This window comes from Bolinopsis microptera, chromosome 8, assembly GCF_026151205.1.
Source record: "Bolinopsis microptera isolate Bmic1 chromosome 8, MBARI_Bmic_1.0, whole genome shotgun sequence".
Classification (NCBI taxonomy): Eukaryota; Metazoa; Ctenophora; class Tentaculata; order Lobata; family Bolinopsidae; genus Bolinopsis; species Bolinopsis microptera.
The window spans coordinates 18,076,653-18,090,140 of record NC_087079.1 but is presented as its reverse complement, the minus strand read 5'-3'; the positions used below and the strand labels follow the sequence as shown (position 1 = coordinate 18,090,140).

The window sequence follows — 13,488 nt, the reverse complement described above, 5'->3', positions numbered from 1 at the left end:
ATACATAAATAGTCAGTATCTAAATAAATACATACAGTATCTAAGTAAATACATAGATAGTCAGTTAAATACATAGAGTCAACACACGTTTACCAAAATCAAATGTTTTAATAGGAGGAACCTGTGGGGCCCACAGGTTCCTCCTATTAAAAAAGTGTTGGCCGAGAACACAGGATTAAATTAGTTGAAGGGGATTTTTTTCAAATGACAGCTGCATTATGTCATAATCGCTTGAGGTCCATGCTAAATCATTATAAGCATGTTGCAGCATTAGGAGTGCCTATTGTTTAGGTGCAATTGTTTAGGTGCAATTGTGCTCCAAATTTTGGTGGATCTTGATATAAAGTCATTAGATGGGAGTTGTGAAATGAGAGTGGTTTCCTTTCTAGAAGATAGCTGATAATATTGTTGCAGTGATGTTGGGCACCTTAGTTTTAGTATTTTAAAAACATAAATGTTTTTAAAATACTAAAAAGAATGTATGGACAAGTGCTTGATTGTCAAACTCTCTTGTTATTGCAGAGTCCCTAATTCTATTTAAGGTTTCTCTGCTGGGTTTCTCGTACCCCTGATCAGAGCAGGGGTGACGTCGTGACGAGTGTGGAGGAGAATGAAAACGGGTATTGGGAGGAGTCTGGAGTATGATAGGTGGAATTGGTTCTTTTCGCTGTGTGGCGGGGTGGGACTGGTGGGGATGGGCAGTTTGGTGGTGCGCCTGCTGTTGTGTTTCGACTCCGTTTGAAAGGAACCAGGACGATTTTGACTAATGTGTGCATTTATGAAACAAATGTACAATTTTAACAATTAACATATGAAATTTTCAGCCGTAAAAACTGACCTTTAGCTGTACAAAGTGACCCACAAAGCATCATTGAATTTCATGTTGTAAAATCCTTGATTTACGATGTCAATAATTTGCAGCTCGGTGAGGCCCAATATAATATAAGCCATCAAATATAATTTACAGTGAGCATGAGGAAGGAAAAAAAAGATCCATACGAAGGGAAAGTACTTCAATCAGAGAAAGGGTCTTTGATCCCACTAGTGAATTTACAGTGAGCATGAGGAAGGAAAAAAAGATCCATACGAAGGGAAAGTACTTCAATCAGAGAAAGGGTCTTTGATCCCACTAGTGAATTCACTAGTTTTCACAACATTTGGGTAGGAAAGCGCTCTGCAAAGATTTGATCCCGATTCATGAAGTTAAAATTTGTAACCTTATTTCATATTCTATAGGTTGGCAATCTGAATTATGAATTAGGAAATACGTCCGTCATACGTGTAATCTAAACTGTAAAATTTCTGGTCTCAGAACATACGCAACTAAAACGTGGAATTAAAATTATTCGTATCACGTCGTTACCCCCCTGTTATTGCACAAAATGGTTTTGTGGCGAAAGTGGAAAGGCCAAAAACCACGAATGACGAAGCCGCGCACTTGTGCGCGGCAGGGCTACAACGTGAAACAAAGCATTATGAACTATCAATTTATGAATTTTAAACATTTAGAATACAAGTCAGTTAATGAAATATTTTTATAATAACTTTTACTTTTGCTTTTTGCTTTGGAATTTTTATTTTATCTTTGAATTTATAAATTTAAAGTTTAGGCTCAGCGCCGTCATTGTGATAAGTGACTAGCACTTTCAAATATATAGTATATAGTACACAGGGGGAGCTGAAACCAGTTTTTCGATCAAACATTGCCATTTGTAGTCAAACGTCGCCAACAGTTGCTCTCGTCCAATGAAATCGCTGCATTATGAAAGCAAAGCTTCGCATACGAATATATGTAATTCAATTATGCATAATGGCAGGCAAAATGCAGCGATTTCATTGGACGAGAGCAACTGTTGGCGACGTTTGACTACAAATGGCAGCGTTTGATCGAAAACCTGGTTTTAGCCCCCCCCCCCCCCCCCCCCGTGAGTAAAAAGCGTATTTTACATAGCATATCTAATTTTCATGAGTTTATTATCGGATTTTCAAGTTTTTAACTAAGCTATATATTTACTTGTGAAACAAGCGCGTCACGCAGTACGCGTATACACATGGCTATGTGAATTATGTTTATTATCCCAGCAAACTTTACTGGCAGGGAATTGCGTCTTCACAGCTTGTTGAACTGCGCGCGCGCTCGTAAGTTCATTGAATTTGCACGGTTCAAAAATTCCAAAAAATTCAATTGCACCACGTACCACGAAGTACAATTTAGCCAATCAGCGAACAAGAGCTACTTGCCAGTGATTTAGTTTTATGGGAACCTACGCACGGTAGAGCACAGCAGCGCAAGTAATGGCCGACCAAGACGAACATTTTGTCGAAAACCCAAAACCAGAACTTTCTATTTCTTTTACTTCCGAAGTTAAGCCCCTATCAGTATTCAGTAAGGCTTCCTGGGATGATATTATTATTCATTGTAATATCAAATATGGCAATTGGTAATACAATTTAAATTTTGTTTTACTTAATCCCGATGCAATGTTGGGATTGACTTTGTAGCGCGATGCGTTACTGTGCCGCGCCGCGCACTTAATAAGGCTTCTCTGGCTAGATCGGCGAGATGCGCTACTGTGCCGCGCCGAGCTGCCATGAATTGACATCGTCAATTAAGGATTGACTCAAAAATTTCATTGAATCTTACTATATATTTATATATGAAGCCAAAAAATAATAAGGTTGGGCCAAAAGTCAGTACCCATACGTTGGGTTATATACCTCCGTCGTGTTTTATATTTGAGAGTTGTTGCTTTGCAAATGGTATATTCATACTGTACCTACTTGTTCAAGGATTCCGTCGTTAAAATGTGAAAATTCGAATATTTTAGACCACGCCCATTCGATATTAAAACACCTATAATGTTTTCTCTGAACATAATGAACGCCTAATGTTTTCAGAAACGGTAGATTATTAAATGTTGCATCTGATCTGAAAAATAAGGCAAAACGGAACAGAAATGATGAAGTTATCAAGCATTTTGTGTCTCTCGTTAACAAAATTGACTGGGTGATTATGTGACTGACACGACACCTTGATTGAGCAGTCTTAACGATTCCCATTATAATGTTTAACGGGGTCACCTAATCACGTGATTATGCAAGCCAATCACACATAATAAATAACCTCGTGGCTCGTTATGCTTCATATCTCAGTCATCTGAGAAGCTAGAACTCCCATTTTTTCAGGACAAATGTAATTGAAATACACACACAATTCAATAAAATTTGGCTCGATCCGACTATCCAAACTATCAAATAAATGCGAAAATGAACCTTCATTTGAAAAAATGAACACAAATATTTTTCGAATTGACAAATTCCTCGAACCAGTGGTGCAGTGGTAGTAAGTCATACCAGAAAGAATTATTTCAATTGGGCACTCAGTGACTGAGCTATTATGGGTACAGACTTTTGGCCCACCCTGTATATCTGTTGCGACACCATTTCATCAACTTTAACACGACTTTCCGCGAAAAGTCGCCATCTTAGGGGGCGCAAAATCGTCGTTTGAATGTGGGAAAATTTTGAAAAACTTAACTGAGGTACTAGCAAAACTGCACGTTTTGCTCTAGAAACACACTTGTTTAGAGACTTTACCGGAATATCCTCTTAAATCACCTAATTTGTTCAATTTTAGGGAGGGGCACCAAAAGGGAAGGGGGCGCCAACAGGGGGGCGCATTTTCGGCAGGGGGGGGGGGGGGGGGTGAGGGTTGGGCCAACAGGCAACGTTACGCCACTGGGTCGAATGCTTTAATGGCCTTTTGACCAGTATGAAGAAATTAACAAGAATTTTGACACGGTTACACCACTCATGATCAAATTTCCCTACAATGTAATTTTTTTACTTTATTGTATTCCAGAGTGGTGTTTGGCGCACATAATAATCGTTTATATTATATTAGGGGTGCAGAACTTGAAAAATTCTTTGAAATAGGATTCTTTAAAAGCATGCCGCAATCTTGATCTTAGTTGCTTCTTGAATGTAAATGTAAAGTAACATCTGTTCTTAACTATGTATTCGCTTTTTACCATTCAGTGTCGATCAAATGTTAAATAATCAGCCACGAGTTTATCAGCTGATATCATAATTTAATTTGTTTCGACTTGCTGAATTTTATCACTCTGTAATTTATTAAGCTTTTTTTTTCTTTTAAAAAAAATTTTTTTAAAGAGAGGCTGGGCCAAAAAAGCCCACGAGAGGATAGCATTGAGATGCTCTGCCTACCTCTGGGGTGTGGCAACCCTGGGGAAGGTTGCTGGTGAAATCAGAGTGACTGGTGGAGGATGGTGTAAGTCACCCCGGTCTGATCCAGCTCTTCCGGCACAATGAAGCGTTTGGTGCGGTTTGCAAAATTGACAATCGTGGTGGTTGTCGAATATGTCATTAACAGAGAGGTAGTAGTCCTGGAAATATTGACCTCTAATTTGGGCAATAGCCGGACACTGTCCAAGGAAGTGTGAGACAGTTTCCTCTCCGTCACTGCACATAGGACAAGCGCTGGTGTTTGATTTGCTAATGGTGTGAAGGTGTTTGTTTAAGCCGCAGTGTCCCGTGATGAGGTGAACTGCAGTTCTGTAGTCTTGTCTGTTGTTGATGAGTGTGGTGTTGAGGTTTTTGATGATATTGGCGTGCTTGTGGCCGAGTGTCAGTTTGGTGTGTCTCAGTTATTAAGCTTGTTTCACCAAAATAACACTTACATTGATGATTGATCCGCTCAGATGACTAATATGCTATATTAATGAATAAGAGTGAATTGTAACCCAATGGAAACCTGTGTAACAGTCGTCAAGCGCCAAAAACTGGTTGCTATGCGTATAATTAATTAACACATAACTGGCGTCGCAAGCGCAAAATAGACTCCATACTTATAGGGGAGTGGTTTATATTGCGAAGGAGCAGACTTTTGTCGTCAGCGTAGCGCTGTCGGGCCACCTCATATTATATCCAAACCCGATAACTTATTCCCTACCATCTTTTTGCCTTCGGCAACAATAGGGAAAAAATTGACCAAGGAATAAGAACTTTAGGTCCTGAAATTTGGACCCCAAGAGGTGTTAAAATCAGTAAACGAATAAATATTGTTGTGATCTCTTGACCCCACTTTTATAGGGTTAGACTGGTTCCTGCTAGCCAATATAATGCTTTATACACCCAATTGGGTACTATTATATGTTAATATTTGAGTTGTAAAAGTCTAATTGTATGAATGAAAGTTAAACCGATCTAAATACCATAATATTATCTTGATTGCTATTTTAGCTGAATTTATGAAATAATTTATAATTTCTTTGTTCGCCCTAAATTCCCTTACCCTAAATGAATTATAAGTGTTTATAATACTTTTATAGAATCCAATTGTATCTCATTTTAACATGATCTGTTTTATGATGGACACAGTTGCTCATCTGTTTTCCAAAAGAGCACCCACCGGACCCCTTATGCTAGGATCCTGATAAATATATTGGCCCTTTAGCCTCCTATAATACAACCATCCACTAATATACATTATAAATTAATTCAACTAGACATTAATGATTTACGTCATCACGTCATCTGTTTTCATGATATAACAAAATATAACATGTTATTTCTGCCAGGACGATGTAACAGAATGGAAACCAACTTCTCACGCTGCTCTGGCTGTAAGTTATCAATAATTAGTAATTAGTTATCAATAATTAGTAATAAGTTATCAATAATTAGTAATACGTTATCAATAATTAGTAATACGTTATCAATAATAAGTTAGCAATGATAAGTTATCAATAATAAGTTATCAATAATAAGTTATCAATAATAAGTTATCAATAATAAGTTATCAATAATAAGTAATAAGTTATCGATAATTAATACAAAATTAGGGGGGTTTCATTAATAGACGGTTGTGTTAACAGAATGCAGCTAATTTTGGGTTAGCTATTATTATATATCCTTTATAATAAAGGATGCAAGTTAATCACATCCTCATCGTGATTACCAGTATTTGTTAATTGTCCCTCCTTGAGCAGTTAAAATTTAATACAAGGTTCCGTCTTTGAGTAACCAAGGTGTAAGAAGGTGCATGCTACACGGAAAACTAACTACTAACTCGGTAACATCCTTCTAAACCACTTGACTTGCTGGCAGCCTTCCAATTGGTTATGACGTCACACCACGTGATATGACGTCACACCTCGTGACTTCACACTTTCTGTCTGGTTGGTTGGGTGGTTTTGTGAAACTTGTTGACTGGTTCGTATGGCAGCGTGGAATTTGGCGCCTTCCTGGAGCTATTTGTAACAAGCTTGGTCTTACTCTTGCTCCGCAAGCAACCCAACTCCTACTCTCACTAACTTACTTACTTACTTGCTCCTTGCTTGTATATCGTTAATGTTGTATGCGTTTAAATGACGTGTATTTAGTTAGTAATAATTTGTAATATTGTTTTTAGCTAGTATCTTGAGTATTGTTAAAACCATCAACTAGAATTGGAAGTTCTCCCGTATTTAATAGGAATGTTGCTCCAAGTAATTTGTAATTACTCATCACTAAGCTTCTCGTTATCTGTAACGCTACAAACTACTCGACGTACTCAATTCTCAGAGGAATTAGAAACTATGCAGGTGTCACCTTGTATGTCATAACATTAAATATATATAATATAATATATAATATTATATGGGTGATTCTCATCAAAACCGACCCAAAATTACTCTACACACTCAACCTATTGTCATATAATCATTTTTTTAACGATTTGATTAATTTTTGTACAATCATGTAGAGAATTGGGCGTAGAATAACAGGTCATCAAAATATATAACTAAAATATAACTTAGAAATATAAAATTAAGTTAATACTGCTAAAAAAGGCCAAAAACGGGAGGTGTCAGATAATGTTCCACCCGTAACACAGGCCTTTCAGACACTATAACTCATCTTATGATCAATATTTTTTCACAAAACTTTCTGAAAGGCTTATTTATAGGACAGGTAGTACTTCTAACAAGTTTGGAATCTTTATCTTAGTAGATAAGGAAAATTTAGGCTGATAAAGATCTGGGGCGTCACGCCCGTAACAAACCCGTAACGAACCCGTAACACGTTACGGGCGTAACAAATTCTCAAATGTTACACCCGTAACACGTTACGGGTGTAACAAATTCTCAAATATTACACCCGTAACACGTTACGGGCGTAACAATTTCTCAAATGTTACACCTGTAACACGTTGTTGGTGCAACGAATTTGTAATTAATGTAACACCCGTACAGTTGGTATCAAAATGGTACCAATACTAGTAGGTGTGTAATTTAATGTAAGTACGATGTACTGCAGTAGTGTCTGGAAGAGTAAATATCTTCCTAGATAGGTATGTGATTGAATTCTTCATGATTGAATTTGACACAAGGAAGCAGTGTTATTCTAGTTCAGCTATTCTCCTGAGTCCTCCTCCTCAGTCCTCCTCTTCATCCTCCTCCTTTTCCTCCTCAGTCCTCCTCCTCCTCAGTCCTATTCCTCATCCTTCTCCTTAGTCGTCCTCCTCAGTCCTCTTCCTCCTCAGTCCTCCCCCAGTCCCCCTCCTCCTATTCAGTACTTCTCATTCTCCTCAGTTCTCCTCAGTCCTCCTCCTTCTCAGTCCTCCTCCTCCTCAGTCCTTCTCCTCCTCCTCAGTCCTCCTCCTCATCCTTCTTCTTAGTCCTCCTCCTCCTCAGTTCTCCTCCTTCTCATCCTCCTCCTACTGAGTTCTTCTCCTCCTCCTCCTCCTCCTCCTACCTCTCAGTCCTCCTCCTCAGTCCTCCTCTTTATCCTCCTCCTCTTCCTCTTCAGTCATCCTCTTCCTCCTAAGTCCTCCCCTCCTCAGTCCTCCTCCTACTCCTACTCCGAGCAGTTATCCTCAGTCCTCCTCCTTCTCAGTCCTCCTCCTCCCCCAGTCCCCCTCCTCCTATGCAGTACTTCTCCTCCTTCTCCTCAGTTCTGCTCAGTCCTCCTCCTCAGTCCTCCTCCTCTTCCTCCTCCTCCTGGGTCCTCCTCCTGGGTCCTCCTGATCCTCATCAGTCCTCCTCCTCCTCCTCATCAGTCCTCTTCACCAGTCCTCCTCCTCAGTCCTCCTTCTCCTCATCCTCCTTCTCATTATTCCTCCTCATCCTCCTCATACACCTCCTTCTCCTCATCAGTCCTCCTCCTCAGTCCTCAGTCCTCAGTCCTCCTCCTCCTCCTCCTTGTCCTCAGCTTCAGTCCTCCTCATCAGTCCTCAAAAGTCCTCATCAGTCCTCCTCCTCCCCAGTCCTCCTCCTCCTCCTCATGGGGCATTTTCCTGGGTCCTCCTCCTGGGTCTTCCTCCTCCTCAGTCCTCCTCCTCATCCTTCTCCTTAGTCCTCCTCCTCCTCAGTCCTCCTCCTCCTCAGCCCTCCCCCAGTCCCCTCCTCCTCCTCCTATTCAGTCCTCCTTCTTCTCAGTTCTCCTCAGTCCTCCTCCTCCTCCTCCTCCTGGGTCCTCCTCCTGGGTCCTTTTGATCCTCCTCAGTCCTCTTTCTCCTCCTACTCCTCAATCCTCCTCCTCCTCAGTCCTCCTCTTCCTCCTAAGTCCTCCCTCCTCAGTCCTCCTCCTACTCCTCCTCGTCTTCAGTCCTCCTCATCAGTCCTCCTCCTCCCAAGTCCTCCTCCTCGTCCTCAGTCCTCATCCTCCTTCTTCTCAGTTCTCGTCCTCCTGGGTCGTCCTCCTCCTCAGTCCTCCTGCTTCTCCTCCTCAGTCCTTCTCCTCTTCCTCCTCCTCAGTCCTCTCCCCTGTCACCCTCCTCCTCTCTCCTCCTCCTCCTCCTCTCTCCCTTTCTCCTCAGTCCTCCTCCTTCTCCTCAGTCCTCCTCCTTCTAAGTCCTCCTCCTCCTCCTCCTAATCCCCCTTCTCCTCAGTCCTCCTCCTTCTCCTCAGTCCTCCTCCTCCTCAGTCCTCTTCAGTCTTCCTCTTCCTTCTCCTCAGTTGTCTTCCTCCTCAGTCCTCCCCCAGTCCTCCTCATCTGTCCTCCTTCTCCTCCTCAGTCCTCCTCCTCCTCTTGAGTCCTTCTTCTCCTCCTCCTCCTCCTATTCATTCCTCCTTCTCAGTTCTCCTCCTCAGTCTTACTCCTCCTCAGCCCCCCTCCTCTTCCTCCTCAGTCCCCTCCTCAGTCCCCCTCCTCCTCTTCCTCTCTTTCATCTCTCAATAATTTGTTCAATTTATTATTATTGTTGGTGTTATTGTTTACATAATTTATTGTTATATACTAAAATGCTTTTAAACGCATTTGAGTCTGACTCGAAATGTGCTCAAGAATTTTTGTGTTTAACAAAGTTTTACTCTCCAGTAATATGGAAAAGTTGTTACATGATATTTTTCATAAATGAATTGATTTTCATCCCTTTTTATGCTATTAAATAATGTGTAGACTATTCTTTGTGCCTAATAAAGGATTAAAAGTTTGAGAAAGGACCATGGTCATTAACCGGGCTACCCATTTCTGCAGATAGCCTGTTACAAATTGTGGAGAAAATTTAAATCAAAAGTTACAATTTTTGTCCGTTTTTGTCCGTTCGGTACCCTATTTTCTGAAAACGGACAAAAATTAACGGATAAAAACGGACAAAAAATAACATGATCCCCCCCCCCTACACTTTCGTAAATTTACATTATGTAGCTTAAACTCTAATCGTTTTACTTTGTACAGGTGAAATTTATAAAAGATGATGAATGGGTGAATAATGTACATCAATAAAGTAATAAAGTATACAAACAATCCGTTTGTAACGTGTTACAGGTGTAACATTTGAGAATTTGTAATACCCGTAACATGTTACGGGTGTAACATTTGAGAATTTGTAATACCCGTAACGTGTTACGGGTGTAACATTTGAGAATTTGTTATACCCGTAACGTGTTACGGGTGTAACATTTGAGCATTTGTTACACCCGTAATGCGTTACGGGTGTAACATTTGAGAATTTGTTACACCCGTAATGCGTTACGGGTGTAACAGAAATCGTTACGGGTGTAACACACTTAATTGCCAATTACTCATTAATTGGTGGGGCAATATCTGACCCCTATACAGATTTAAGTAGAGGAACTAACCCGATTTATCATAATGTAATTTTTTTCGTTCTATGATCAACTTTCAAATCCCGTGTTTTTTGGGTCGGTTTTGATGAGAATCACCCATATATTCTCACAGCTTAACAGCTAATAGTAGCTACTTGATAATTAGCACTTTACTTGATATCCTTATATGGTGCAAACTATATAATAGGGATAATAACATAGTATTATATACATTATACAGTATAGTAAACTTTATAGGGATAATAATATAGTTCTATATTACACATTATACATAGTAAACTTTATAGGGATAATAATATAGTATTATATTATACAATACAGTCAACTTTATAGGGATACTAATATATTATTATATTATACAATACAATAAACTTTATAGGGATACATAGTAAACTTTATAGGGATAATAATATAGTATTATATACATTATACATAGTAAACTTTATAGGGATAATAATATAGTATTATATACATTATACATAGTAAACTTTATAGGGATAATCCCCTCAAACCAGGCATTGTGTTAATCAGTATTGTTCTTGTTAACTGTGACTTGTTACTTTGTTAACTGACTGTGTTAGTTGAGCTGATATTGTTAACACGCTGTACTCATGTTTACTGTAAGATGAATCTCTGCTAGATCCCTGAACAATCCTGGCTCTAGATTCCGGTATAATATGTCACTGGCTCTAGATTCCGGTATAATATGTCACTGGCTGGTAGATTACAAAGTAATAACTGACTTATGTTACACACTCCCCTAGTGCAGCTGCTGTGAACACCAATATATCACACAGTGGACATGTTGTTTAAATACTGAGTACCTTAATACTGCTCTATACTAGTTACTATAGTTACTAGTTACTTAGTTACTAGTTACTATAGTTACTAGTTACTTAGTTACTAGTTACTATAGTTACTAGTTACTTAGTTACTAGTTTAGTTGTTACTATGCCTGTTATACCAATATACCCGTATAAATATTAAATATGTGGGTGTGTTCTGTAGAATAGCACTTGTGTGATTCTGTCGCTTTTCTCTGTAGGATTTTGAGTGGTCAGTACGTTCGCTCTCTCTTGCCATAGTTGCCTTGTAGTTCTAATTACTATCGCAATGTAATCTGCCGGTTAATTAACTGTCAAGTACAGAAGGTAACAGCTTTAGAATTCAACTAAATCATAGTGCGATTGAAATGATAATTAATAGTAATTTCATTAATGATAACATTAATTGAGTTAATTGGTAGTAATTAATTTCTCCGGCTCACCCTTTCCTTCTCCAACCTCACGACTTGCCCTTTCTTTGAATTCTATATGATTTTTGATACATTTAACTTTATGTTTCGTTGTTGGTTGTATAACTGAGACAGCTAGTTCAATAACATAATAGCATAACAGCATAATAGGATAACTTAAATAGTAGTATTAATTGAATAACTTGCTGCAGTTGTTTTTGTTTACTCCATGACAGCATAACTTAAATAGTAGTATTAATTGAATAACATGCTGCAGTTGTTTTTGTTTACTCCATAACAGCATAACTTAAATAGTAGTATTAATTGAATAACATGCTGCAGTTGTTTTTGTTTACTCCATGACAGCATAACTTAAATAGTAGTATTAATTGAATAACATGCTGCAGTTGTTTTTGTTTACTCCATGACAGCATAACTTAAATAGTACTATTAATTGAATAATATGCTGCAGTTGTTTTTGTTTACTCCATGACAGCATAACTTAAATAGTACTATTAATTGAATAATATGCTGCAGTTGTTTTTGTTTACTCCATGACAGCATAACTTAAATAGTAGTATTAATTGAATAATATGCTGCAGTTGTTTTTGTTTACTCCATGACAGCATAACTTAAATAGTAGTATTAATTGAATAATATGCTGCAGTTGTTTTTGTTTACTCCATAACAGCATAACTTAAATAGTAGTATTAATTGAATAATATGCTGCAGTTGTTTTTGTTTACTCCATGACAGCATAACTTAAATAGTAGTATTAATTGAATAATATGCTGCAGTTGTTTTTGTTTACTCCATGACAGCATAACTTAAATAGTAGTATTAATTGAATAATATGCTACAGTTGTTTTTGTTTACTCCATGACAGCATAACTTAAATAGTAGTATTAATTGAATAACATGCTGCAGTTGTTTTTGTTTACTCCATGACAGCATAACTTAAATAGTAGTATTAATTGAATAATATGCTGCAGTTGTTTTTGTTTACTCCATGACAGCATAACTTAAATAGTACTATTAATTGAATAATATGCTGCAGTTGTTTTTGTTTACTCCATGACAGCATAACTTAAATAGTAGTATTAATTGAATAATATGCTGCAGTTGTTTTTGTTTACTCCATGACAGCATAACTTAAATAGTAGTATTAATTGAATAATATGCTGCAGTTGTTTTTGTTTACTCCATGACAGCATAACTTAAATAGTAGTATTAATTGAATAATATGCTGCAGTTGTTTTTGTTTACTCCATGACAGCATAACTTAAATAGTAGTATTAATTGAATAATATGCTACAGTTGTTTTTGTTTACTCCATGACAGCATAACTTAAATAGTAGTATTAATTGAATAATATGCTGCAGTTGTTTTTGTTTACTCCATGACAGCATAACTTAAATAGTAGTATTAATTGAATAACATGCTGCAGTTGTTTTTGTTTACTCCATGACAGCATAACTTAAATAGTAGTATTAATTGAATAATATGCTGCAGTTGTTTTTGTTTACTCCATGACAGCATAACTTAAATAGTACTATTAATTGAATAATATGCTGCAGTTGTTTTTGTTTACTCCATGACAGCATAACTTAAATAGTAGTATTAATTGAATAATATGCTGCAGTTGTTTTTGTTTACTCCATAACAGCATAACTTAAATAGTAGTATTAATTGAATAATATGCTGCAGTTGTTTTTGTTTACTCCATGACAGCATAACTTAAATAGTAGTATTAATTGAATAATATGCTGCAGTTGTTTTTGTTTACTCCATGACAGCATAACTTAAATAGTAGTATTAATTGAATAATATGCTACAGTTGTTTTTGTTTACTCCATGACAGCATAACTTAAATAGTAGTATTAATTGAATAATATGCTGCAGTTGTTTTTGTTTACTCCATGACAGCATAACTTAAATAGTACTATTAATTGAATAATATGCTGCAGTTGTTTTTGTTTACTCCATGACAGCATAACTTAAATAGTACTATTAATTGAATAATATGCTGCAGTTGTTTTTGTTTACTCCATGACAGCATAACTTAAATAGTAGTATTAATTGAATAATATGCTGCAGTTGTTTTTGTTTACTCCATGACAGCATAACTTAAATAGTAGTATTAATTGAATAATATGCTGCAGTTGTTTTTGTTTACTCCAT

The 13,488-nt window shown here is 37.5% G+C and overlaps 1 protein-coding gene across 1 annotated transcript in view; it reads left to right on the top strand.

Moving 5' to 3' along the window:
• The first annotated feature begins 5,604 nt into the window (after nt 1–5,604).
• Nucleotides 5,605–13,488, top strand: part of LOC134820222 (alpha-actinin-3-like) — a 28,621-nt gene continuing 20,737 nt past the window's right edge. The window contains exon 1 of the mRNA XM_063830444.1: nt 5,605–5,645. The gene's annotated coding sequence lies outside the window, so the exon portion shown is untranslated. The remainder of the gene's footprint in view (nt 5,646–13,488) is intronic.